This window comes from Siniperca chuatsi, linkage group LG23, assembly GCF_020085105.1.
Source record: "Siniperca chuatsi isolate FFG_IHB_CAS linkage group LG23, ASM2008510v1, whole genome shotgun sequence".
Lineage (NCBI taxonomy): Eukaryota > Metazoa > Chordata > Actinopteri > Centrarchiformes > Sinipercidae > Siniperca > Siniperca chuatsi.
In genome coordinates this window covers 1,187,501-1,214,832 of record NC_058064.1, presented here as the reverse complement: position 1 = coordinate 1,214,832, position 27,332 = coordinate 1,187,501, and the positions used below count along the sequence as shown (strand labels likewise).

Here is a 27,332-nt window from a genome sequence, read left to right as displayed (position 1 = left end):
GGTTATTATTCCTCGTGCATTAATGTAAAGCAGGATGTTGCTGCTGCAGCTGGTGGAGCTGGAGCTCATGTTGAACCGGTTTGTATCGGACTGCAGCTGATGATGCTTTTCATTCTGGATCCATCTGCTGATTCTTTTCTCCGTCGATCCATCGATCGATCGGTTTGGAAAACTGGTGAAAACGGTGAGAAACGCCGTCACGACGACCCAGAGCCCAAAGCGACGCCTTCAGCGTGTCGTCGTGTCCGACCGACAGTCCAAAGCTCGACGTTATTAACAAACATCACAGTTATTACAGTCGTTCAGAGGAAAAGCAGCAGATCTGCACATCTGAGGAGCTGCAGCCAGGAAGTGATTTACAGGAGAAACGACTCCAAACATCAAAACTGCTGCTGATTCATTTCCTGTCAGTCGACTAATCGATTAATCGTTTCAGCCGAACTTGTATAAACTGTTTAATTTATTACAAAACATCAGATTTTATAAACTCTTCATGTGTTTTGAGTAAAAATCTGAATCTGTAAAGTAACTGAAGCCGTCAGATAAATGCAGTGAAGTAAAAAGAACAATATCTCCTCTGAGATGCGGCGGAGGAGAAGAAGAAAGGGGCACGAAGAGAAAAGACTCCGGTAAAGCACCTCAAATTTATTCGTATGTACAGTCCTTGAGTAAATGTACTTAGTTCTTATTCCACCCCTGGTCCTGACATTTAGACTGTAAACCAGATAAGAATAATAATAATATTAATATGAAATTAAAGTCCGTGTGTTTCTTCTGTCTCTCTTGTTGCATTATGGGAATTCCTTGCGTGTTTTGAGCCTTTTGTCCCTCGTCAGACGCCGTCGGTGTTCCTGTAACCCGCCTCGCCTCTTTAAACACTTCAAACGTCTCACCGACGCATAACTGACCGAGGAGGAGCAGGACACACACATTCCTGCACACAAACTGTCTATTTTTAGGATTTTTAACCTCGTGAGACGTCGAGTTAAAGGACGTCTCACACCCCCCCCGTCTCACCCCCCCCACTCTGCCCAGATGTGTTTCCCATCCAGAGTCCAAACAGATGTTTCCACCAGATCGTGTTTTCTATTTAAAGAAATGTCTTCACCTCACACACCTGTTTGTTTAACCACAGCCGCTCAGGATCACCGCAGCTAATGAAAAATATCCGTCTGCTTTAGTGGAACTTCTGTGGGGTTCATAATAAACTTCTGTGGGGTCAGTAGGTTTTTAAAATGCCTGAAAAAAAGATTTGTCTAAGTTTAAGGACTCATAGGGATTAATTAATAGCTTACTTCCATTATAATTATCTTCTTCAGCTAAAAAATATCATTCTTTATGTTTAGTTTCAGTCAAATTAAAACAAAGACGACTCGATTCTTTAGTTTGAACTTGATTTATTTTGAGTTCTTTGGGTAAGAAGTTCCCAGTGCTGCACAATTTTGAGGTACTTGTTATGCAACTTTATACTTTTACTCCACTACATCTCAGAGGGAAATATTATCGTATATAATACTGTACTTTTCATTTCACTATATTTATTTAACAACTATAGTTTTACATAAAAAAAACGTGATCAGTTTATAAAATATGATCCATTGTTACAGATTAAACTATCAAAAGTATATTTAGTTAAAATTAGCTGACCGACTACAACATTAAAGTACCGTTTACATATTAATACATCAATAATAATGATCCAATAATATCATAGTAAAACAGACAGTAGCCACTCTGCATTATGAGTACTTTTATTTTTGATACTTCAAGTACATTTTGTTGCTAATACTTCTGTGCTTTTTTATACTGTGGTATTTCTACTTTTACTTAAGTAAATGATCTGAATACTTCTTCCACCTCTGGTTCTAATTACTGACATAAATTATGGACAAAACTACCAAAATAAGACGGAATAAGAAGTTGTATTGAAGCAGATTTGTGTTTTAAACATTTCTCAGTTTTTATCTTGAGGTTTCAGAACTTCGTCCTCAGAGTCAGCTATCCGTCCTCACCTCCCTTTCAGCAACATTTCACTTTACAATCAAAAGTCTCTGCTTCAACATCAACATGTGGTCACTTTTGGACCAGATAGACCAGTTTTCAGCCATCTACGGCACCGTGAGCCAACCTCTGCTGGAATAATTACAGCGCAGCAGATCTGCGGTCAGCGTTTACCCAAACCTGCGTCTGAAACCGACAGGAGTCCTGAGAGAAAAGGCCGCTGCTTCCTCTTCCTGCTGTTACTGTGTTTCTGTTAGCATTCCTGCTGATTTCTCTCTGCTAACGTCTCCACACACACATCATCATCATCATGGCAGTCAGACTGTGTTGCATGTTAACGTCTGAACGGTGATGATGATGATGATGATGTGGTTTCAGGTCTCTGGAGGTTCAGTTTGGCTCTGGATGAAGTTTGGTTTGTTGTTTGTGTGTTTGCTTAGAAACGGCAGCGAAAACACAAAGACAGAAGAAAAGATCAATACGTCACTGTCAGTTTCAAGGGAAACTCCACCCAAAATCCACCTTCTGTGTATCTGAAACCGCCTGCAGGACTGAGGAGAGGCTTTAAAACATGTCCCCCTTTTTTACTATAGTCTCTCTGAACAGCGTCCTCTGACCGTCCAGAAACCAGGGTCCAGATGAGACTATAGCTCCCTTTCCCCAGGGACCAGGAACCTTTGGAGGAACTAGGGACCAGGGTCTAAATTAAGTACCGGGGGTACTTAGTAGTACTTTCCAAAAGTACAGGAACTTTCAGGGTGGAGCTTGCTGCGCTGAACATTTCTGATTGGTCGAGCTGCGACTGGCGGAGCAGGGGAGGTTTGACCGTCTGGACTGATGCTGGGTCACAGGCCGGCTTTCTCTGGCGCAGCGGCTCAGCTACTGCGCTGTTGAAACCGCGGTGGAAGACAAAAAATACTTTCACCTCCTCTTAAAAAAAACATTTAATCAGTATTTTTATAGTTATATTCTCCTAAAAAGACGTTTTGAATAGAACACAAACCAAAAATAAGAGAGTAAAGCAAAGCGCTCCTTGTAGTAAAGATGTAAACACAACATCATCTCGATCAAAGTAAACATGATTTTAAGAGTTAGTGCATGATACATACATACATGTATGTAATTGTGCCGCCCACACTTCTGAAACCAAACCTACGTCCTTGAGTCTTCACTGAATCTGTGGTCAGATTCACAGCAGTTACAAAGTGTGACCAGATTTCACAAAGAGAAAAAACATAGAAACTGCCTGCAGCATGATCCACCTCTAATGATTCAATGTATATAAATAAACCAGGGGCAGGACCCAAACGCAGACACTGAGGCTCAGCCAGTGCAGTTAAATACATTTTAAAGGTGAGGAAGACTTGCACGGGAAACATGCAGGCAATGGTCAAAACCAGGGAAATCAGTCCAACAAGGCAACCGGCAGGGAGCAGGCGAAGTACAAAGTCCAAAATCCAGGCAGGGTCCAAGAAAAACCCAGAATAACTCCAGCAGAACTCACGGGTAACAAAAGGCCGGGACGCTTGACACTGGGACAATGACGGGAAGCACACAGACTAAATACACTCAGGTGAAGGGAAACAACGAGACACAGGTGAGACAACAAACAACAAGAGAGAGATATATTTCCCTTTGAAATGTTGCAGAGGAAAAACAAAGTCTTCCATAATGGAAGTTACTCAAGTAAAGTACGAGAACCTCTTAACCGGCCTGAAGACTACAGTATTTTGGTAAAAGTACTAGTTTCTTTGTGAAGACAGAGGAAGTTGTTCCTGCAGAAACCAGAACTCTGCAGCAGCAGCTCTGCTCGTATTGTTCGCCCTGTTTCATCGTCTCATTTAAGCTCCAGTCCCCTTTTTAAAACCACAAGTCTAAACACACTTAGCCCCGCGGCCGGCCACAAAAGCCTGCTGTTCACCTCTCCCTGACCAACATGCACCCGTCATGTTTAGAAAATAACCCTGCGGTCCAAAACACACAGCCGACTTCACCGCTGAAATAAATCTCAATTTCCTTCAGCCACTTTCTTCATTTAGCAGTTATGTAATGAATTATCGAAGACTCAAACTGCCTCGTTTCTCCGGGACGATCAGGATCATCTGACAGGAAATCATTGACACATCTGTCAGTGACGTGTCAATGATGGTAACATGTGGATCGTTCAGAGCGAGGTCTCACTGTGATCATTATTCCTGCGCTCAGCACACCCACGTCAAATTTAATGGGGCTGTCAGAGGAGGCTGAGGTGTGGTCACCAGCCATTTTCCAAATAATTACCCTTCACAACAGAGGCGTTATTGTGTCGAACTCTGGGCCTCAGAAAACTAGGTGAAGTACACGGTGAAGTACCCTGAACACAGCTCAGAACTACAGATACTCTACATGTATTTGATAATAGTATTTATACTCTGGTAGAGGAGGAGAAACCTGCCTGAACCTGATCTCTGTGGAGAGATGCCTGGACTCCAGAGGTGATCCACAGAAACAACAGAGAATCATTCGTAAAATGATCGCCACGGGAAGGTCACGGCATTATTAAAGCGTCCGAGCATTACAGAGTCCAGATAAATGGAAGTATAGAATAAATACACAGAAATAAAGGACAAATGTCTGCCACCAAAAGTATCGTCTCTACAACAAGATCACAATATTTGGTTTGTACTAGTTTGTACTTCATCAATTGTCTGGTGTAAATGTGGAGCCCGCCCTGCAAAGAATCTGCAAAGTAACTGACGTTATCAAATAAATGTAGCGGAGTAGAAGTATAAAGTAGCATCAAATGGAAATACTCAAGTAAAGTCCCTCAAAGTTGTACTGAAGTACAGTACTTGAGTAAATGTACTTAGTTACTTTCTGCCTGGATATTACTGTACATCAGGCAGTAATCCAGAATCCATAGACCCACATTAGGTTTTGTAATCGTTTTAATCATTTCATAGATTTTCTACTGTTTGGGGTCTACGGATTTACTCTGGAAAATAAACACGATCAGCTCGGACTAGGATCAATAGATCTATACTAGCCTACATGTGTGAAGTTCCTCTTAACTCAGGAGCATAAGTGATTCATGTGATGTAGATACAATATGATTTATGATCTTTAATTTCTTATTTGTTTATGTGCTTATTGTGCTTCTTTTTGGCCGTCGTAGTTGTTGGAATCATTTTGTTCTTTTTGGTTCAAAAAAGGTTAAAAAACGTTGCTGATTTGAAGGCTGATGCTTTAATTGGACGCTCCTGTTTGCTGTTGTTGCGGATCAGCCTCCCGACGCCGTGATTGGTCGGTTGGACAGATTGTTGCCGCCACCTGTGTGACGTTCACTGACTCAGACAGATGAAGACCTGAAAGCTCAGCAGCTGCGAAACCATTGAGTCTTTCCTGAAAGAAAGAAAGAAATAATGTCGTCCGTAAGAGTTCGTGTGTGTGAACGTGACCCAGACGCTCAGTGGTGTGATTTCTCAGCGCAGACAGGCTGACCTCCAGTCCATCTTCCCCCCAGACCAGTTTCCAACAGGAAATACCTCCGCGTGGTCCACCTACCTCAAAGACAAAGACCAGACCTGAACTCTGAGTTGCTCACAGGACTTTAGAAGCTGCAGATAGTTTCTCTTTATTCACTTTAAAGAAACTTTGAGTTACAGAGAAAGAAAACAGGAAGGAAGATGTGAGGAGACAATCACACCTGTTCACCTTCCACAAGACAGGTGAGAAAATAAGAAAATAAAAAATTTATAAAAGTAACTACAAAATAAAATACACCAGAAAAAAATAAAAAATGAATACAAATAAAGGTAAATAGAATTATAAAATAAAGGCAAAAAAATGCATTAAAGAGTCAATAGAAATATTAAATAAATAAAAAATGTAAATAATTAAAACATCTAAAAGTAAATAAAAATACAAAATAAAGTAAAAATACAATAAAAATAGAGCAAATTAAAACATATAAATAAAACATCCAAATTAAATAAAAATGTAAAAAGAAATACAAAATAAAAAATCAAAATTTAAGATTAAAAATAAAGAAAAATATAAATAAAAAATATAAATATATATAAGTCGATATAAGTATAAAATTAAAATAAGTGTAAAGTACCAAAGTGGATTTAGAGGTTGATAAGTATGTACGGTATAATAATACAATATAATAATATAAGAGTGCAATAATGAGTACTGTCAAGTTAAGTGAAGCTTATTAAGATGATTATTAGACGGAGGATATTGCACAGCAGTAATAGAAATATGAATAAGTATTAATATGTGTGTGTTTAATGTTGTGTGTGTTTCTGCCCCCCCGTCACCACGACGACGGACAGGTATTTGTCCAGCTTCAGGTGGGAGAAAAAACTGCATTTCCAAAATAATCAGCCTCCAAATATTTGTTCAAGTTAGAGCAACATCAGCAGTCAGAGATCTCGAGTGTTACACAAAAACACACACAGGTGATCTCACACAGGTGATCACACACAGGGGATCTCACACAGGGGATCTCACACAGGGGATCTCACACAGGGGATCTCACACAGGGGATCTCACACAGGGGATCTCACACAGGTGATCTCACACAGGTGATCACACACAGGGGATCTCACACAGGGGATCTCACACAGGTGATCACACACAGGGGATCTCACACAGGGGATCTCACACAGGTGATCACACACAGGGGATCACACACAGGGGATCTCACACAGGGGATCTCACACAGGTGATCACACACAGGGGATCTCACACTGGTGATCTCACACAGGGGATCTCACACAGGGGATCTCACACAGGGGATCTCACACAGGGGATCTCACACAGGGGATCACACACAGGGGATCTCACACAGGTGATCTCACACAGGGGATCTCACACAGGTGATCTCACACTGGTGATCTCACACAGGGGATCTCACACAGGTGATCACACACAGGGGATCTCACACAGGTGATCTCACACAGGTGATCTCACACTGGTGATCTCACACAGGGGATCTCACACAGGTGATCTCACACAGGGGATCTCACACAGGTGATCTCACACAGTTGATCTCACACAGGGGATCTCACACAGCAAACCAGCACCTCCAGTAAGGTGATACTTTGGCCCTCAGTCGTACTGGTCATCAAGGCATTTCACTAACGAACCTTCCTGTCAGATCTGCTGTTTCTGCTGTGACTGAAGCAGACGAATTGTTGTGAGTTTACATCGTCATTTTCTAAAGTGACCTGAGACAAAGTGACCTGGTTTACATGGACCAGCTACTTCCTGTCTGCAGCACAGATCAGTCACATGAATCACTTATAGTACTGAATTTATCTTCGCTGTATTAGAGTCTATTACATTTTGATTTCTTACTAGAAAAGATTGTCTCGTTGCAGACTGATTTATTATTATTTCTATTTCTATCAGTGCTTCTGTTCCTGTGTGCGCTGACGTGACGGTGAGCAGCTGCGACGACAGAGTTTCCCCTCGGGGATCAATAAAGTGTTTCTGATTGATTGTTTCAGGAGGTGAGGGCTGAGCAGCTTCAAAGGTTCAGGCTCTGTGAGAAGCGGCGATGGTGGTATAGTGGTGAGCATAGCTGCCTTCCAAGCAGTTGACCTGGGTTCGATTCCCAGCCATCACAAGTGTTTACATTCAATGCAGAGATACAGTATGTGACAGAGGAGCTCAGTGTTATCGATCTGCAGCGACTTGGATTTTTTAAATGTATTGTATTTATTTATTGAATATCAAAGCAAAGTGAACCAGGTACGTGTGATGTTACTATAAAGGCCCCAAATCCACAGAGAGAAACCATTCAAAACCTTTGATATGTGTTCTTTTCTCCAGACATTTAACCCAAATTTGCACGCTGTGAACGCCCAAATCTACACTGTCATTGAAGAATTAATGGGTACCTATAATGATACTTTTTAAGGGTCTTTTACCCCTTAAAATCCATTCAGAAACACACTAAAAACCATTAATATCCATACATTTATAAATAAATAATATAAATAATAAAGTAAAAAATACAATAAAATTAATTGAAGAGAGTAAATTGAAATACAAAATAAAAATAAAAAAGCGAACAATATGAAATCAATTCAAAATGTAAATAAAATTTGAAAAGGAATAAGAACAAAGGGGAAACAAATAATACAATGAAATTATTATTATTGTGAGAAATATAATGAAAAATAATCAATAAGTCAATTAATGAAATTTAAAAATAGAAAAACCAAATGAATATAATAAAACAGAGTGTGAGAGAGCGGGAAACAGGAACAAAAGGGAAATAAAACTTATTTTAATGTAAAAATATATAATAATATGAATACTGTGTTTTTGAGCATTGATTAAGGATATTTTAATGGATTGGTGTTTTATAAAGTTGATTAAAACAAATACAACTTTACTGAAATCCCCGCCTGCTGTTCGGTCCTTCCTCCATCAGGGGGCGGTGTGCCGAGGCGAGTCGGAGCTTTCTGGGCCTTCAGATGAAATTACATAATTCTTGGAAAGTTTTGTTCAGTGGTGGCGTGGAAAAATTAATTGTCGCTCCCTCAGCGTGCAGTTATTTTAAGATGTGCTCAATCAGAGAGGAGGTATTTTCTCTGAGCGATACAACACCCAGCAGCCTCCTCCGTCACACACTGACCGACTCTTTTCCTCTGAATTGTTCTGGTGGAAAGGTTTCAGAAATATTTTCTGAAAAGGCTCCGAATCTGTGAAATGAAATAAGTGAGGTCTCGTCTGCCAGACTGTCAGATTTTACAGTCGACTGGAAGACGTTCAGGATAAAATCCACCCACTCTGTGCTGTGAAATGAACTGGGGCAGTAAATAAAACTCGGACTCACTGTAGGTGGAGGTGGTGGACTCTGCTCTGCAGCATGTAAACCACCAGGAACAGGCTGTGTTTAACTTCTGAAGTTTCAAAACCTGAGAACTTCTTCTTTTAAGGTTATTTTCTGAATTATTTTTCACAGTTTAACGTGAAGAGATAATCAGACACACGCTGCACACCTCCTCTGTTTGCTTCTCTTACGTGGAAATAAAAAGTGAGACTCAGTATTTCAGGATACAGAGTTTAAATCTGAGACACCAGCAAAAACACCGATTTCCACAACACAAAGGCAGTTCTGTAAAATCTGTAATGCCGTGAGGAGACATCACACTGTAGGTGATCACAAGTTTATACCGATATACAATACAACTTTATTGTCCACTGCGCTGGAAGCAACAGCAACAAAAATACAACTGCAACACAACAGCGATAACAACATAAAATGACTCGTGCACTGAATGTAGCTCAAAGAGCGTCACACACAGATAATGACAATAACATAACAATAAGCCATTAGGACAACATTTCCACTTTGAATCACTTCTTGGGCCCAGAAGTGGTAAAACCATAGATTCACAACCGCAGAGCCGACTGTAGGAAATAAATATTCTCATCTAAATCAGAAACAACTGTGATCGTTTTAATAGGTGGCCTCAAACAGCACACGTTACAGCACGTCGCCTGTCAGTCTCCACTGCCGGCTGGAGGTGAAGCCAAAAACACCAAAACAAAAAAAGATTATTGCAGTTATTGCCTACTCCGATGACAGTCTTGTGACCTGTTAGATTCATCTTGAAAGCCTTTCAGGTTGGGAACTGCTGCTCTGGCGCCACCTTCAGGACAAACTTTACATTTTAGACTCTAACAGATAAACCATCACGATGTTTGTTCCGTATGTTGTGATCATTAAAGCCTCTAGTAGGGCTTTTACTCCTGTTTGGTACGTATATGCAGCCGGTTGCCGCGGTGATCACGGTGTGAGAGTGTTGCTGGTGTGCAGCCGGTTGCCATGGTGATCACGCTATGTGAGTGTTGCCGGTATGCAGCCGGTTGCCGTGGTGATCACGCTATGTGAGTGTTGCCGGTATGCAGCCGGTTGCCGTGGTGATCACGGTATGTGAGTGTTGCCGGTGCGCAGCCGGTTGCCGCGGTGATCACGGTGTGAGAGTGTTGCCGGTGCGCAGCCGGTTGCCGCGGTGATCACGGTGTGAGAGTGTTGCCGGTGCGCAGCCGGTTGCCGCGGTGATCACGGCATGAGAGTGTTGCCGGTGTGCAGCCGGTTGCCGTGGTGATCACGGTGTGAGAGTGTTGCCGGTGCGCGGCGGTTGCGCGGTGATCACGGCATGAGAGTGTTGCCGTGTGCAGCGGTTGCCGCGGTGATCACGCGGTGTGAGAGTGTTGCGGTGTGCAGCCGGTTGCCGCGGTGATCACGGTGTGAGAGTGTTGCTGGAGTTTTAATCCGTCTAGAAATTGAATATTGCCACAAACTTTCAGCTCAAAGCAGCGTCTGTCTGAAAATATCAACATCAACCAAACCGATGTTGGTTAAACTCTTGTTGACTCAGGCTTCAGTATCACAAACCGCTGAGCAGAGCATCAATCACCTTGACACCTGACCTCCTCCTCCTCCTCCTCCTCCTCCTCTTCCTCCTGCAGTCTTACAGGAGGTCAGGGAGGAGGCACAGACTGTCAGAGGTGTGGGCAGACGGTGGTGACAGACCACACCTGCTCCATCAGGTCCAGCCCCCCCTCTGTGAAACAGGAGCTGGAGGGGGAACCCGAGGAGGAAGCTGGACTCCTCCTCCTCTTCCTCCTCTTCCTCTATGTGCTGGCAGAAACTATTCATCATCCCGGTTGAGAGAGGGCTTCTGTCCTCAAGCTTTGTTTAAAAACTGCCAAAAGCCTTTCTGGGTCTACAGTGTTTGCTTTGTTTCCACTGACGACGGCAGTTTGAGCTGTTAAACAAAAAATGATCAGGATCTCCTATTTTGAGTTATTTTAAATGGACAAAATGGCTGGACTTCCAGCACTGAATATCAACAAGGCAAAAGACACTGGCTGATGTGTCAGCAACCGTAAGTCGGACAGTGAATTGCGTATCATCGGCATACAAACAGAAGTCTGTATAGTCTGTTTGCACATTATATATAAAGAGTAACAGATCGATGGAGAATGTTAGGACTGAACATCAGGCGGCTCAGTTGGACAGATAAACAAACCAGTGCAGCCACATCTCTGATGCTAACGTAGCTTTTCACGGGGTTGATTAAGACACTGCGGTCCAAACGCTGAGCTGAGAATTAAAACTGAATAAAGGGCTCCTTTAAAAAACTAAAAGATAAACAGTGGTGAGTTTAAAACTGCAGGGAAATGATGGTACAGAAGCCAACAACAGCTGTATTTCATAATTAACTAATTAACCTGTAACCTCGAGACAATGAAACGATTGCAGCCGTTCTCTGCTTCCGTCTGATAGACAGGGAGCAGATAAAAATGGCAAATATGGATTTTCTGTGAATGATCAAGACTGATTCTTAAAATCTCACTGAATGTGTGTTTACACTAAATGTTATGTGTAGACTGTGGTTACTAATAAGTTAGGGCTGCGCAAAATGTAAAATGTCTTTTCAGTCAATGTAGATGCTAGCTGCTACATTAGCTTGAGTCACGAACTGTGTGGCGAGTAGTTACGCTCTACGTCCCCCCCCGGCCGTCACAGTCTACAGGACTGTGGTGAGTCCGGGTGGCTCGCTGGCAGCAGACATCTTGTTTCAAATCTAACAGTCGCATCCATCAAAGACTCTGCAGACTCTACTCTGTTCAGTCTGTCCCTGCCGTGTAGCCGGTAGCTAACGCTAGCTCGTCAGGCTGATGTCAACATAAACAGCAGATGAATTACAGAGCAGACTTTCAGTTTCTGCTCTGACTGAAACTGATCATTAGTGGATGCTCTGTGCTTAGCTGAAGCATCTGGAGGTGACGGCCACGGCTGCATAATGATGAGCCCGCTCAGCTGATGCACCTGTAAGCCTAAAAAATCGAAATGGATTAGTCTTGCATGGTTGCAGGTTTAGTCTTGTCCCCCAAGCTCTTTTTTTGCCTGAACCAAAATGGGACCAACTGAACTGCTCAGTCCAATGTGTTTACAGTCTGTCGTGTTCACTTTAAGCAATTTTATACGCAAAGAAACCAACAGTCTTTCTTTGTTGTTCCCAGGATACATTTATGTAATATTGGTATCTGAGGTAACATAATTAATCAAAAAATGTGATGAAATCTATTTCAAATTAATCAAAGCAGGAGATCAGTTCCAATGTCCAACCTTAATGGCAGAAATGTGTGGACCAATCATCTAAAACACTGCTGCAGTCAGTGCAGGCAACACTGCAGTGCACTTAGTTATCTGATTTATTTGTGCCTCTGGCTTGTGTAAAGAATCTTGTACCGTCTAAAAGTAAATTACAACAACACTTTTTAAAAATAAATGAACTGCAGGAATGCATTGAACCTCACACATGGATAAGAGCTACACTTGTAAATCTGACCACAGATCAGCCTGCAGCAGCAGAAACAGAAACGACTCTCATCTGTTGCTACACTGACTTCATGTCAGTGAATGTGAATCTGTTCCAGCTGAGCGCCGTTCACACCTGAACTTCTGTTGTGAAACAAACATCCATTTGATCAGGTGGAGCCGCTGACACCCAAAACACGCATTACAGCATGCAGGGGGAATTCTGGGCCGGGATTGGTCGGCGGGGGCGGACAGGTATGAGCCGTGTGATGCGTTCAGACCACACAGAGCCGTCGCACCAACGCTTCACGTCGCTGAAGTTTCCTCTTGTAAATATTTAGTGCTGTCGGTGTCTGCAGGCTGCAGCTTGTGTGTGTGAGTGTACGTGCACACACACTAAAGCCTCAGGCGAGCTTTAATTACACTGTTACCAGTAAAGAGAATTTCTTTCATGTGGTGCATACCTGTCTGCAGGTATGTCTGCGGGGGGGCTCGTCTTTAAGAGCCTCATTTAGAATGTGTTGGAGGAAGTACTCAGATCCTTTACTGCAGTAAAAGTGCTAAAACAACACTGTAAAAATACTCTGGTACAAGTAAAAGTCCTGCAGTGAAAATGTTAAAGGTCCAGTGCGTCACATTCAGGAGCAGCTGTCGGCAGAAATGGAATATAATATTCATAAGTATGTTTTCATTAGTGTTTAATCACCTGAAAATAAGAATCGCTGTGTTTTCGTTCCCTTAGAATAAGCCTTTTATATCTACAGAGGGAGCGGGTTCCCTTCCATGGAGGCCGCCATGTTTCTACAGTAGCCCAGAATGGACAAACCAGACACTGGCTCTAGATTGGGCCGTTCACGTTTCTCAGCCACCGTAGTTTCTCCTACACGCTTGGAAGAGGAGGGTGAGGCGAGCGGGATTCAAATGGTTGCAAACTGCAGTTTCAGCGCTACATGCCACTAAATCCTCCACGCTGGACCTTTAAGTAAAAGTACTAATACAACAATGGAAAAATCCTCCATTACAAGTAAAAGTCCTGCAGTGAAAGTGTGAGAGTGTGATCAGGAAAAAGCCCTTAAAGCATTAAAGCAGTGCAGCGTCCCTGTGGCTGCTGTGCTGTTATATATTCTATCATCAGGTTATTATTCCTCGTGCATTAATGTAAAGCAGGATGTTGCTGCTGCAGCTGGTGGAGCTGGAGCTCATGTTGAACCGGTTTGTATCGGACTGCAGCTGATGATGCTTTTCATTCTGGATCCATCTGCCGATTCTTTTCTCCGTCGATCCATCGATCGATCGGTTTGGAAAACTGGTGAAAACGGTGAGAAACGCCGTCACGACGACCCAGAGCCCAAAGCGACGCCTTCAGCGTGTCGTCGTGTCCGACCGACAGTCCAAAGCTCGACGTTATTAACAAACATTACAGTTATTACAGTCGTTCAGAGGAAAAGCAGCAGATCTGCACATCTGAGCAGCTGCAGCCAGGAAGGGATTTACAGGAGAAACGACTCCAAACATCAAAACAGCTGCTGATTCATTTCCTGTCAGTCGACTAATCGTTTCAGCTGAACTTGTATAAACTGTTTAATTTATAAAAAAAACATCAGATTTTATAAACTCTTCATGTGTTTTGTGTAAAAATCTGAATGTGTAAAGTAACTGAAGCCGTCAGATAAATGCAGTGAAATAAATCTTCCTCCAGATGTTTTAGCTTCTCCTCTCTAGACAGTGAACGGTATTTTAGTGAATCAGCAGCTGAGTGATCAGCTAGCTGTGCTAATGCTAATGCTAGGTGAGCAGGAACAGTTCAGAGTTTATAATGAGAACGGGTTTTACTGAGCAGAGTCAGTCTGTATCACATGGACACGACACCTGTAGCCACGGTAACTGTACACAACAAAGATGGCGACACCTGTAGCCACGGTAACTGTACACAGCAAAGATGGCGACAGCTGTAGCCACGGTAACTGTACACAACAAAGATGGCGACACCTGTAACCATGGTAACTGTACACAGCAAAGATGGCGACAGCTGTAACCATGGTAACTGTACACAGCAAAGATGGCGACAGCTGTAACCACGGTAACTGTACACAACAAAGATGGCGACAGCTGTGGCCTCAGTGCGGGACAACAATGAGACTAAAATGTCTTTCGTTTTTGTGACTAAAACCAACGAAAATCAAATGACTAAATTTGGATCGAAACTAACGTACGTTTTCGTCAAAGACTAAAACTAATTCAGAATCGGGTGCCAAGCTAACCCTGTTTCAGAGATTTTAAGTCCAGCTCTGCGTTTGAACATTCGCACACGTTTAGATTTCAGTTTCCCGCCACAGAAAGCAGTTTTGTCGTATTTATGTCGAGCATTTCTGCTCTCGCCGTCTGCCAGTCCTATAAGTGATGAATTATGGAGGATAAGTGGAGGAAGACAGTGACTGACCACAGGCACATCGCCGCAGACCAAAATGACAGAGGTCATAAAATGTCAGGAAATAAAAGCTGCTGCTGCCAGAGCTGCCTCTAACACAGTCTGAGCTCTTTATATGTTTTTCCAGCTTTGCTGAGGTCTCCCCACTTTTACTGCTGTCGTACTTAGTGCAGAGCAACAATAGACGCTGGTGTTTAGAGCCAAACGAGCTAAAATAGCTGCTGGATGCTAAACGCTGCTCAAAGAGGAGGATAAAGGAAGCGATGAGTCGTGAGCGAGAGGATGCAGAGTCTCTCCGTCTCCTAGCAACAGGAGACGTACCGTGTAAATGACAGAGAGGTGACTCAGAAGGTGACGTCTCCGTCTGTCAGCAGTGAGACGCCGACGACACACGTTGACACGCAGACGTGCACGTGTCAATAACTTCACCTCAAGGGATTATGGGAAGATGTGCAGACTCAGCGGGCGTCGACTCGTTAAGTTACAGTAACAGCAGGAACTGAAGTTCCAGGATGTTGTTTCCACTGAGGTCAGTTAATGAGGAGCACACTTCCTACAGTATTAATATCAATCATTATATTTGTTCTTGTCCTCTGTTTTTATATACAGCTGTGAAGTATATTTACTCAAGTACTGTACAATGTTGAGGTACTTTTACACTTTCTGCTGCTTCATACTCCACTACATGTATTTAATAACTTTAGTTACTTTCAGATTAATAATACATCAATACATATAATCAACTAATAAATTCTGATGTATTATTACAGATTAAGATATTGATCCCGGGGGAAATAAACGAGTTAACCATCAGAATATGAGGAACACACTGATGCATCAATAATTATAATCCAATAATTTAATTATTCTGCATAATGAGTACTTTAACTTTTTGGTACTTTAAGTACATCCTGATGCTGATGCTTTGGTACTTTTTGATTTGATTGATTTTCTCCACTGACTGCTTTCACTGAAGTACATGAGCTGAGTACTTCTGCCACCGCTGGCTGCGATGCTGCATCGGACATTGTTTTGCTGATATCGGCCAGCTGCACGTGACGTTTTGTGATGTTGGTGCTCTTCCTAAGTGTTGTTAATGTTTTCATAGGATTAAATGCGGTTTTATATAGAGTTCATGCATTGTCCTATATGAGGGAATCCTCTGTGTTTTAACAGGAAGTTTAATGATTGTTTTATTTTATTAACTTGTTGCAAAACTGCGAGCTTAACTTCCTGTCCATGACTTCCTGTTGTCATTCAGAGTCAGAATCAGCTTTAATGCCAGGCCGGTTTACACAGACGGGGAATGAACTTTGGTATTCTGATGCCTGACAATAAACATAGTAGAAATATAAAGAATTATAAAGAAACATAAAGCAAGTACTGCAGGTCAAGAATCGTAACTATAACGCTGACGATAAGATCTTCAAGAATATTAAACAAAAAGAAAATAATAAAGAATATGTACAACATGACGACATGTTATTAAAGTACAGTATGTGCAAAACTTTACGGGGGGCTTTAATGGGTATTTGGAGAGATATGAATTTTCTTTGCTTTGTTTACGTATGCGATACTTTAACAAGTGTAGAGTGAACGGAGTAATATCTTTGTTTTATTTAATTTCATGCATAAATCTGCTAGAAGTTTGTAAAGACATTTTGTGATAAAAATGCTCACTGTTTCATATGAAGAGGTTTTTACGTGAGAGTGTCCCGACTGCAGTACAGACAGGTCAGTTACATCCAGCTGGTTACATGTGCAACACAGAAATATACAGATATGGAAGCCCAGAACGACCATGTTTGCAATCATTTTATTTTATCCCATAATCTCAAGATCATGAGTTAATTATCTTTTCATCCTCTGATGATAAAGTTGTCTTCCCAAGATAAAGAGATAATTAACTCACGATATGCAACTATTGCTCTTCTCGGCTTCCCTGTATGTGGATATACGCTGGATTTTGCCCGTTAAACAATTATGTCTTTTATATTTGTTTTGTTCTTGAGTGAGCACAAATTAAGTAATTGGAGAGCAAAATAGCTTTTTTTGTTCCCCTCTGAGACTTGGTTCAACACCACCATTAACCACCACTTAGTGCCACCCTCAGGACAAATGTAATGATATAAGTAAGCTGTAATAAATACTGCTGTCATCCCGAGATAACGGGATAAAATAAAGGCTGTTTTTAGCTTCACAAAGCTTCCTTTTCGACATTTAAGTTAAACACAGCCTCAGTGTGGATGCGTGTCCAGAGCTTTAATCTGCTGTAGTGTCGTTTGATTGGCTCTCAGGTGTATCTGGCAGTGAGTGTGTGTTCACAGAGTAAAGAGTAGAAGTGTGTTTGGCTTTGACGGATGTTGGCGTGGCCTGTTGGACTGACTGAGAGTCTGTGTGAAGAGAAACCACCCACACTTCAGTGATGCACAGCAGAGCCAACAGAAACTCCTCTTAGCACTTACTTAATGCGTCTGGATGGTCTGTTTAAAAACTCTGCAGGAGGAGAACATAATGCTCTTTACAGAGCAAAACATGTATTTAAATAGTGGTGGTGAGGACTAAAATGTGTTTTGTCCCGCTGAACAGTACGACGTCTAATTAAAAATCACACTTCAAGAGCAAAAACACTTAAAGTTTAAGACTTCACTCTTAAAATTTCACTTAAAGCAGGGTTACTCATTGGCAGCTAATAATTATATGATAATGCAGCCAATACACATCATTTCTAAAATACTCAAAACAGCCTCACTATTCATAAACAAGATGGCAGACCTATTTAACTCACCGGTGCCGTGTTGCCAGGTTTGGCCCAAAACAGCTGCTGGACGGTTAATGAGAAGCAGGCTGGTGTGGGATCATTTGTGTAGGTTAATAAAACATTACACACATATATATATATATATATATATATATATATATATATATATATATATATACTGCACACCGCACTATGAGCATGTGACCTCAGGGCTTTAACTGAAACGCTCTGCTAAGGTCTCGTGCTAGCTAACGTGTAGTGTACGAACAGACCAGGTGGAGAGCGAACAGCGGGCAGACTGCAGGTGGTCCGAGTAAAAAGCGAAGGGTTCGAGCCAAACGAGATGATTTTTATTTGTGCTGCGTTCGTGTTTAAGCTGCAACCAAACGCTCCGGTTTCAAGCGGATGTTTCCCGGTCCAAGTGTCTGTTACTGAGCGTGTCCTGCCCGCTGAAGGGTCAGTGCGCCTACAGTAAATCACAGAAGCCCACCTTTTCTCCCGTACGGTGTCTGGCCACCACCTTGTCTACTAATTTGCTTTGCCAAATATGTTTTGGAGGGAACACAGTTGCTGCCTGGACTTCATTCACTAGCAGTGGTTTTTCCATCACTGACTCACGGACATTGGGGGTAGCTGGACGTTCAAAGCTCAGTATCCCGTAATTACGTTCATATTGGACGATTCAGCACCTCACGGTTTGCGTCCAGTACCAAAGCAGGAAGTAGTGCCTCCTTTATGTAACGAGGTGGAAAGTAAAGCTGCTAATCCTTCTGCAGCTGACGAGCAGACTTTGTGAAGAAGAAACAAAGGATGGGGGGGGGTGGAGATATCGCTCACTGGTCTCTGGGGGGCTCAGAATAAAAAAGCAGCTCGTTAGCAGTGCAGATACGACAGTTTCAGTGTTGAGGTTTGGAGATATTGGCCGCTAAGACTTTTGCCTCGACCCAAAAACAAAGAAGGTGAACTGAGAGCTTTAAACTCTTGGTAAAGAAGTGGTTGGTGAATAGTGATTTTATAAATCTGTTTTGCTTGTTTTATTAACTGACGACGGAGTATTAGGGGAAGGAAAGAAAATCTGAGATTTTGAGAATAAAGTCGTAATATTTAAAGAAAATGTTAATTTTACGAGATTTTAATACTCTGTCGTAGTAAGTTTCACACCTGTTTCAAAGGGCCCAGATTCACTGTGTGGCATTTAGTTTGTGGTCATTTAATGAACTGTATATTTCTTTATGAATATGCAGAAGAGCCTTGTGTCAAATCTAGTTTTAATACCTTTATAATAATAATAATAATAATAATAGATGGTGGGTCAGTATTCTGCTTGTTTTCTGGGGCTCCGGGCAAAATATAATACTGTAAAATAAAACCGAAGTCTGGTGTGTGCACTGTACTTGTTACTGTTCAGGCAACATGTCCAAAGAGTTCGCCCCGTCACAAAAGAAATGTTCAGTCTGTCAGTCATGTGTTTACCTACCTGTGGTCTCACCTGTACTCTGATGTCAGTGGGACCCCTCCCTGTTTAACACTACAAAGGAACAGATTTCATTACATGCACTGTGTTCCCACTGAACCAGCCTGAACCATGGCCCCACTCTCTGCTGTCTAATTGGGATGTTGAGCTTTAATTGTGATAAATATCGTAAACAGTCAGTGTTAGCCTGCAGGATGCGTTAGCCTCCCTGTTATTATGTTCTGCTCAGTGAACAATGACGTTGATCAGCGAAACAAACGCTCCCCTGAACTTCAAAGACCGACAGCTCGGCAATTACCTGCAGAGTCTCCGAGGCAGTTTGATTCGGGGTGCGTCCGCTCTGCTTTGACGACAGAAGAAAAGGAGTCTTCATGGAATCTGACAGGCAGGTATGAATCAAACGTGATTATTACCTGCTCAGGTGAAGCTGCAGGGAGTTCATGTTCTCACTGCTGACTGAGAGGACAGCGAGCGGATGGGGTTTCAAAGGATCTGCCAAAATAATCTGGTGGATTGACGCTGACTGAAGGCTGATTTGGAGATTTTTTCAGTAGAAGAAGAAGTTCAAATCCTTTGCATGAGTAAAAGTCGCAGTGTCACACTATAAAACTCTCCATTACAAGTAAAAGTCCTGCATTTAACCTTTTAGGTAATTTAGGTAAAAGTACAGAGCATAAAGTAAATATGCAGAATGGCTCCTGTCAGTGTTTTAGTACTTATATATTACAGGATCAGTATTATTGATGAATTAAATGGACTGTTGTAGTTGGTCAATGTGGAGCAAATTTTAACTACTTTATAAACTGTTGAGCTGTTTAATCTGTGAAAATGCACCATATTTAATAAACTGATCACATGTTTTGTTTGTTAAATCTGAATCTGAGTCGTGTAAATGGATATACTGCAGTAAAGTACAAGTACCTCCACATTGTATTTCAGTACAGTGCTTCTAGTACTGCGTCTGAACTAAAACTCAGATACTGGTGGTGCCTTTAACATCACAGACTCCTGAAGCAGCTGCTCAACAGAAAACTCTGCTTATGATCAACTAATTGATCCTTAGTCCTGTCATTTACTACGTCCTCTGTTGTACTGCAGTAGTAAATGGACTGACCTGCCGCTCCTGAGGAAACACACCTGGCTGACACGCTGACACCCCCACCACAGAGAGCTCGTTCCCAGGCTGGACAGGTTTGCACCAGTACTCCCCCGCTCCCCTCAAGGCGGGGGCACACTTCAGGACTCAGACTAAGTGTGGGCCGGGTCTTGCTCTCCAGTAAAACGTGCAGAGTAATAATCGATCGCATTGCAGATTTGATGAAGGAAAAGAAAATAACAGGAAACAGTGTGTTTTCAATCATCAGGGAATCGACCACCATTAGTGTGCTAGCTGTGCGTCCACGCTCAGCGTTAGCGGATGCTATCCCTGAAGCATTCGGGATTGAGCTGCATGGGACAGCTGCAGGTGCATCACCAAGGCCTTGAAAGACATTTCACTGAGGATTTGTTTCGATCGGTGTCTAGTTTCTGTTGCTTGTGACGGGGCATCGGGCAGGACAGGGGGAACAGCGGGCGTTGCTAGCCAGCTGTGCGGTAAACTCCCCGGCGTTTTTGTGTGGCGCTGCATGAACCATCGGCTTGAAGTAGCAGTAGGTGATGTCATCAAGGACGTTTCATTTTCAGGGGCCGGTTGCACAAAACACCAAAAGTTTTCTCCTTAAGTTTGACACTTAAGTCTTAATTTCTCCTTAGCTGAGGAACTTACTTCCAGAATCCCTTAGTTAAGGAAAAACGTTAAGGCATTTCTGCTTCGAAAGAGATTGGAGGCCGTTTGTTTGCTTGCACTGGCACTCGTGATCGCTACCTGTTGTCTCACAAAGTCGGCCTGTATAGTACAAAAAATGGCAGAAGAGAAGAAGACAAGAAAGCCAAATTATACGTCTGGAGGAAGTTTGATCTGCAAACAACAGCAAACAGAGAACAACGAATTGTGATGAAGATGTATTCAAGAAGTCTGGTGAAGAGGTCCAAAACAAAGAGATCACTAAGTTGCTTCAGGAAGGAATCCAACCAAACTGGTCAGAATAACTTAGTTATCTCACAGCACTTGAAGTAACCGTTAAGGTCAACAAGAAATCTCTTACATCTTCTTCTAACGAGTTATTTATTTATTGCTGATTTCATTACACATTAAGTATTTAAGCTGCAGATAAACTAGACTGTAACGGTTAACGTTATAGCCTAGCGGGCTAACATGCAGCAGGCTTAATGCCATAACTAGCTTCTCGTTTGGACTGTAACCTAATGTGCTATAAATGAAGAATTTAATAACAAAATGGATTCTATACAAAATGTAATTTTCTTCATTTATCGGCATTAAACTCAGCCATGTTGCGGTTAAGAGAGTCAGCGGTACCTTAGGCTTTTTTCCTTACTTTGGTTGCTAAGGGCTTTTGTGTAACAGTTTAACTGACTTTAAGGGATTCCTTAAGTGTAAGACCAAGATAAGGAGAAAACCTTAAATACTTTTTAAGGAAATCTTAAGGAGAAGCCTTAAGGGTGTTTTGTGTAACCGATTTTATTTTAAGGAAACCTTAACTAGGACTTTAAGGAAAATCTTAATGTGAAGTGTTTTGTGCAAGATCCTTTCGATAAACTCTACTCGCTGTACCAAGCTTCCCCCAAAAATCAGAGGCAGTTAGGGCAGCGTGCACACGAAGCCGGACAGCGCCTACGGATGACAGGATGGGTTTTGTCCATCCGATGGGTGGCACCAGGTGAAAGGACGGTCAGAGCCGCCTGGCCAAATCAAAGAGTCCTTCATGACACTTTTCAAAAGCAGCAAATGAGATGAGCGGAGACAATGACATGACATGAAAGGCCAGATCCTGGTAGCTGGCGTAAAGCGGAGTCAGATACACAGTATGGGGATGCTGCGGTGCCAGACTCCTTTGATAAAAACAGTATTTTTACCGGGCAGAACCCGGGAGTCGCTGGTCCATCGCTGCCTCGATCGGTTCGTTTGTTTGTGTTGTCGTGTGACTTTGGTGTTTTAACTCCCGACTTGTAACTTGACTTGGACTTGCCCCAAAGTTACGTTATGTGCAGAATGATGATGCTACCTATCTGTACTTTCTTATTCTTTATATTTTGTCTTTCCCAGTGGTGGAAAGTACATTTACTCAAGTACTGTACTTAAGTACAATTTTGAGGTATTTTTACTCTACTTGTATTTCAATTTTATGCCACTTTACACTTCTACTCCGCTACTTTTCAGAGGCAAATATTCTACTTTTCACTGCACTAAATCTGACAGCTGGAGTCACAAAACATACGATCAATTTATAAAACATGATACAGTGCTCCAGATTAAACTATCCAACAGAATATAAAGTAGTTAAAATGAGCTGCTCATGTGTTAAATCATCAGTAATAATGGGATATATATGATAATAAAACTATCTGAAAGGGACCATTCTGCCCAACGAGTACTTTTACTTTAACACTTAAAGCACATTGTGCTGATAATACTTGTGTACTTTTACTTTAGTGGAATGCAGGAGTTTAACAGAGTATTCTTACAGAGTGGTGTTGCTACTTAAGTAAAAGATGATATGAGTACTTCTTCCACTTGTTTCCTTCCTTCATCCTTCGTGGGTAGCAGAACATTTTCAGGAGGGTTGAAGCTGCAGTGTAAAGTTTTAGGATGAATCCACAGCTGGTTTTCTGGAGTGATACGAGAACAAAGCCAACATACAGCCTGCACTCCTTTCCACTAAATTAAAACAAAAAAAAGGAAATGTCTCTCTGATTGCTATTTCTAGATGTAGTAAGTAATCGTCTTTGTCAGCTCTAAATTTTGAAAAGACTTCAAACGGTTTCTCCTGAACGCTGCAGCCACATGTTTCACACTCGGTTAGCAAAATCCCACAGTCGGCATCTTAACTGTCGGCACTGTTGGTGTGGGACTGGAAGTTTTTACAGCTCCACATTTCAAAAGGCCCAAAATATTCACCTAAAAGAACTCCGTGCAGATTCCAGGGTCTCCAACAGTGCAAGATAAGCAAATATACGTGGCCTCCCCGCGGCTCGAGTCCTCGGGGTTCGAGGTGATTCGGAGAGTGTGAGGCCCGCCGTGGGGGCAGGAAGTGGAGCTCGAGCCAATGGGGCGCTGATTTACAGGCTGATGAGTCAAGGAGCCTCCTCTGGGACTGAAAGCTCTCCAAGACCGGGGAGGATTAGTTTCTTTCAGGAGTACTCTCTATAATTAGGCCTACATCTGCACTCTGGCTGCTCGGCATGCTGGGAGCAGTAATTTACTGATGTGTACTGTGTGTGTGCAGGTATAAATTCTTATAAAGCGTCTGGTGAAAGAGCTCTGATGGAGCCAACAGTGGAGATACCAGGAAATACTTGGTAGAAAAGCTGAATTTGTAAAACTGTGATACATCAGCTTTTAGGAGAAATTAGAAGCCATTATTATTTTAGTGTTTTTAACAATTACTGTGTTGACTGGCAGAGGCTGTTTCGGTAACCGCTGAGATTTGCTGCACAATACATTTTGGGGGGGCAAGTAACAAGTTAAAAACAAAACATTTAACTTATTAGTATTATTATTATTATAAAGTGCTTATTAGCAAACAGCTTCTTGCTTCCACACCCAGCAGACACAGAGCAACATGAGCATCCCATTGGTCGTATTTAACTCAAAAACAAAACTGACAGACGCACTTTCAAGGATCAGTGAGAATATTTTACATTGCGTTTTTTTTTTGGTCCATTATGACTGTATGTATTTTTGATATCATTTTTGTGCACTTCAGTTATCACATTTACGAAATAAAAAGCTGAATAATTAACACAGCTAAAAAAGTCTACTTAAAAACAGATTTAGCCTACTTAAAGAAAAGTCTGCTCAGCACTGAGAGGCAGCAGGCTACGTTAGCTTAACAACCAACATTAATGCAACTGCTATTTAACTGCTAAGCTAGGCTAAACACTCTCTGCTGCAACACTGGATACTAGGTATAGACACCTAACATTGATTATGCTACCTGTTTTGTGGCTATACTAGCTAACAGTTTCCCTCTGGTTCCAGTGTTTGTGCTAAGCTAGGCTAAACACTCTCTGATGTAACACCAGTTAGCTGCAAACAGCTAACATACAGGTAGCTACATGCAGCAAATAATAACAATGTCGGATAAGCTAGGTGTTTGTAACATCAACTAGCTATAAACACCTAACATTGATGTCAATTTTTTTGTGGCTACACTGGCTAACAGTTTTCCTCTACTTCCAGTTTTTATGCTAAGCTAGGCCAAACACTCTCTGGTGTAACACCGGTTAGCTGCAAACAGCTAACATACAGCTACATGTAGCAAATAATGATAATGTCATTATAACAAGTAATAACAATGTCGGATAAGCTAGGTGTTTGTAACATCAACTAGCTATAAACACCTAACATTGATGTCAGTTTTTTTGTGGCTACACTGGCTAACAGTTTCCCTCTACTTCCAGTATTTATGCTAAGCTATGCTAAGCATGTCCTGGATCGATCTCTGTGTTGGACACACACAGATGAAACTGATATCCATCTGAAATGTCTGACTCTGGGTCAGACTACAAAAAGCACATTTCCCAAAATGTTCCTTTAAATATGGACTTTATTAGCACAACTGTTTGCAATATACAATGGAGGTTAACACAGGACATGCAGCTGAACTGTATTCTCCACTCATGCCAACTGAGCAGCATGGGAAAGTGTGTTTTTTTTGGTGCAATAATCAGCTCCTGAGTGTGTTCAGAGAGCCAGAGAACAGCCATTTTTAATAAATCCACCAATCAGGACGTCTCCATCAGTCTGCCAGAGGCACTCATTCATAATACAGTCTGATTGTGAAACCTCTTTGAAATCATAATACAACAATTTGCTTATTAACACTGATCCCAAACCAAATGTTGCACATGCAGAGCAGATTCAGACTGAGGCTGATTGTTGTGAATTATAGCTTATGAATGTGGATTGTGTGTACGCTCGCTGTGTGGTCTGTGACTCCTCTTGTTTTGTGGTGGTTTTTCTCAGACTATTGTTACCATTTAAGCTGAATCACATGATCTCCTTGTGTGTTTGCCTTGGACTCATTTTCATGAATATTTAAGCCTCTTTTACTGGTTCACTGCCTCGTTTGTTTCATTTACTGTTTGAGAACACGGTGAACTCAAGCAGAGGGTTCAAAGTAAAGCTGAAATATAAAAAGAGGCCAGGTGAATGAAGACAATGAGGGCAGTAATTTATAGATTTACCCAGCGTGTGAAATACCAAAACACAGCTACATCCGACACACGTTCCAACATCACAATCTTCCATCTCGCATGTCAAATGAAGCATGTTAGTGAAAACCCTTACATGTTAAATGATCTGTTACCCACAATGATCTCAATCTATTTCAGACCTGTTAATTATTTAAATCTTCTGACAAAACACCAGGATTTAATGGTAAGCAGAGGTGGAAGAAGTACACCGCAGTGTAAAAATACTCCGTCACAAGTAAAAGTCCTGCATTCAAAGTCTTAAGTAAAAGTACAAAAGTGTTAGCATCCAAATATACTTAAAGTCCCAAAGTAAAGTACTCATCATGCAGAATAATATATATCATATTACTGGATTATAATTATTGATGCATTCATGTGTTCATCACTTTAATGTTGCAGCTCCTGAAGGTGGAGCTCATTTTAATGACTTTATATTCTGCTGATTAGCTCAATGTATAATAATACATCATCATGTATTAGTTGATTATATTTTGTATTAATAATCTGAATCTGGTAACTAAAGTTTCACAATCGATTTAGTGAAGTAAAAAGTAGAATATTTCCCTCTGAGATGTGGTGCAGTAGAAGTATAAAGTAGCATAAAATGGAAATACTCAAGTAAAATACAAGTACCTCCAAACTGTACAGTACTCGAGTAAATGTACTCGTTGCTTTCCACCGCTGGTCACGATTATACGAGCTGTGTTCACTGTCCTCACTGTTCATCAAATAAACCTCACAGTATAAAGAAAAATAAAATATGTTTTATTTTTTGGTTACGGGGTTTGAGACCTCCTGTGACCCCCCCTTATTTTGCACACCAGATTTTCCCTTTTAATATGTAAGAAGAAGATTGATAAACATATTAAAAATCACGGGAAGTCAAAATTTGTACTTTTTAATTAAAATCATGACAAATTTTGACTTAATATCTTAAAATTTTAACTCAGTATCTCATCATTTAGACACAAAAAGTCTTAATTTTAACTTACTAAGATTTAAATTGATTTCTTTCCTTGGCAGGAACGGGCTTCCGTATGACTACATATATGTACAGAAACAGAGAATAGTGCGAGTCGATAGTTTTGCACACTCGGTGTATAATGTGAGTTCTTTGGAGCAGCGACAGGATCCCGCTGTCAGGATTTCACTACATCATGTTTCTGGCCTGCAGTGCTTCCAGTGACACTGAGGGATTGTGTGGAAACTCCCAGAGAGCTCCGGCACAGACTGAATTTAATACGTCTAAAAACAGCTCCGTGTTTTGACACAAATAGACTCGGAGAATCACCACGTACATGCCCAAAGAAAATATTGATTAAGTCCCTCATGAAGAGTTTACACCTCATCAGATGCGTCAGGGTGAATTCCCCCGACCACAGTCTTCTCATAAAAATCAAAATACAGATCCTCCCTGTCCTGTTAGCCGCTACCTAAACGCACCAAACGCACTTTGTTTCCAGCAGACGTCTGATCTCTGAAGGACAATCGAGGCGGTTCGAAGTGAAGCAGCCGGTCGTCCGCCCTCAGAGGAGGAGGCAGCATTTCAACGGGCTCTGAATCACTAAAGCTTTATTAACAAGCTTAATGAAAACCAAGCGCAGAGCTGCGGAGACTGAAAAACTCACATCCTTCATTCATATTAAAATAAAGGCAGCGATAGCACAGCGGAAAAATACTTCAGATTGAAGTGTGAGAAGTAAAATCTTCCCAAATGTCCAGAGTGAAAGGTTTCGGTGATTGTCACGCTTTCAAAAGAGAGAAACGAGAAATGTAAAAATCCCATTTAATTTGTAAATTAAGGAGAAAGAAAAAATAAAGGGCTTTTATAATAAAGTTGTTTTTTCAAATGAACGGACACATTAAGGATCTCAGACACACTGATTTTAGATAAAGGTGTTAGTTGTGTTTTCTAAAGCTTTATTGGTTTATAAAGAGCTCCGGTCAGTCTGCACTCGTCTCTGTTCATTTTCCCTCATCGCAGAGCAACGAGGCCGCATTCGGGTTCCAGACGAGT

At 41.6% G+C, this 27,332-nt stretch overlaps 1 non-coding gene across 1 annotated transcript; it reads left to right on the top strand.

Moving 5' to 3' along the window:
- Positions 1 to 7,546: 7,546 nt before the first annotated feature.
- On the top strand, positions 7,547 to 7,618 carry trnag-ucc. Its single transcript has one exon. It is a non-coding gene; the product is annotated as a tRNA-Gly (tRNA).
- The last annotated feature ends 19,714 nt before the right edge of the window (positions 7,619 to 27,332 follow it).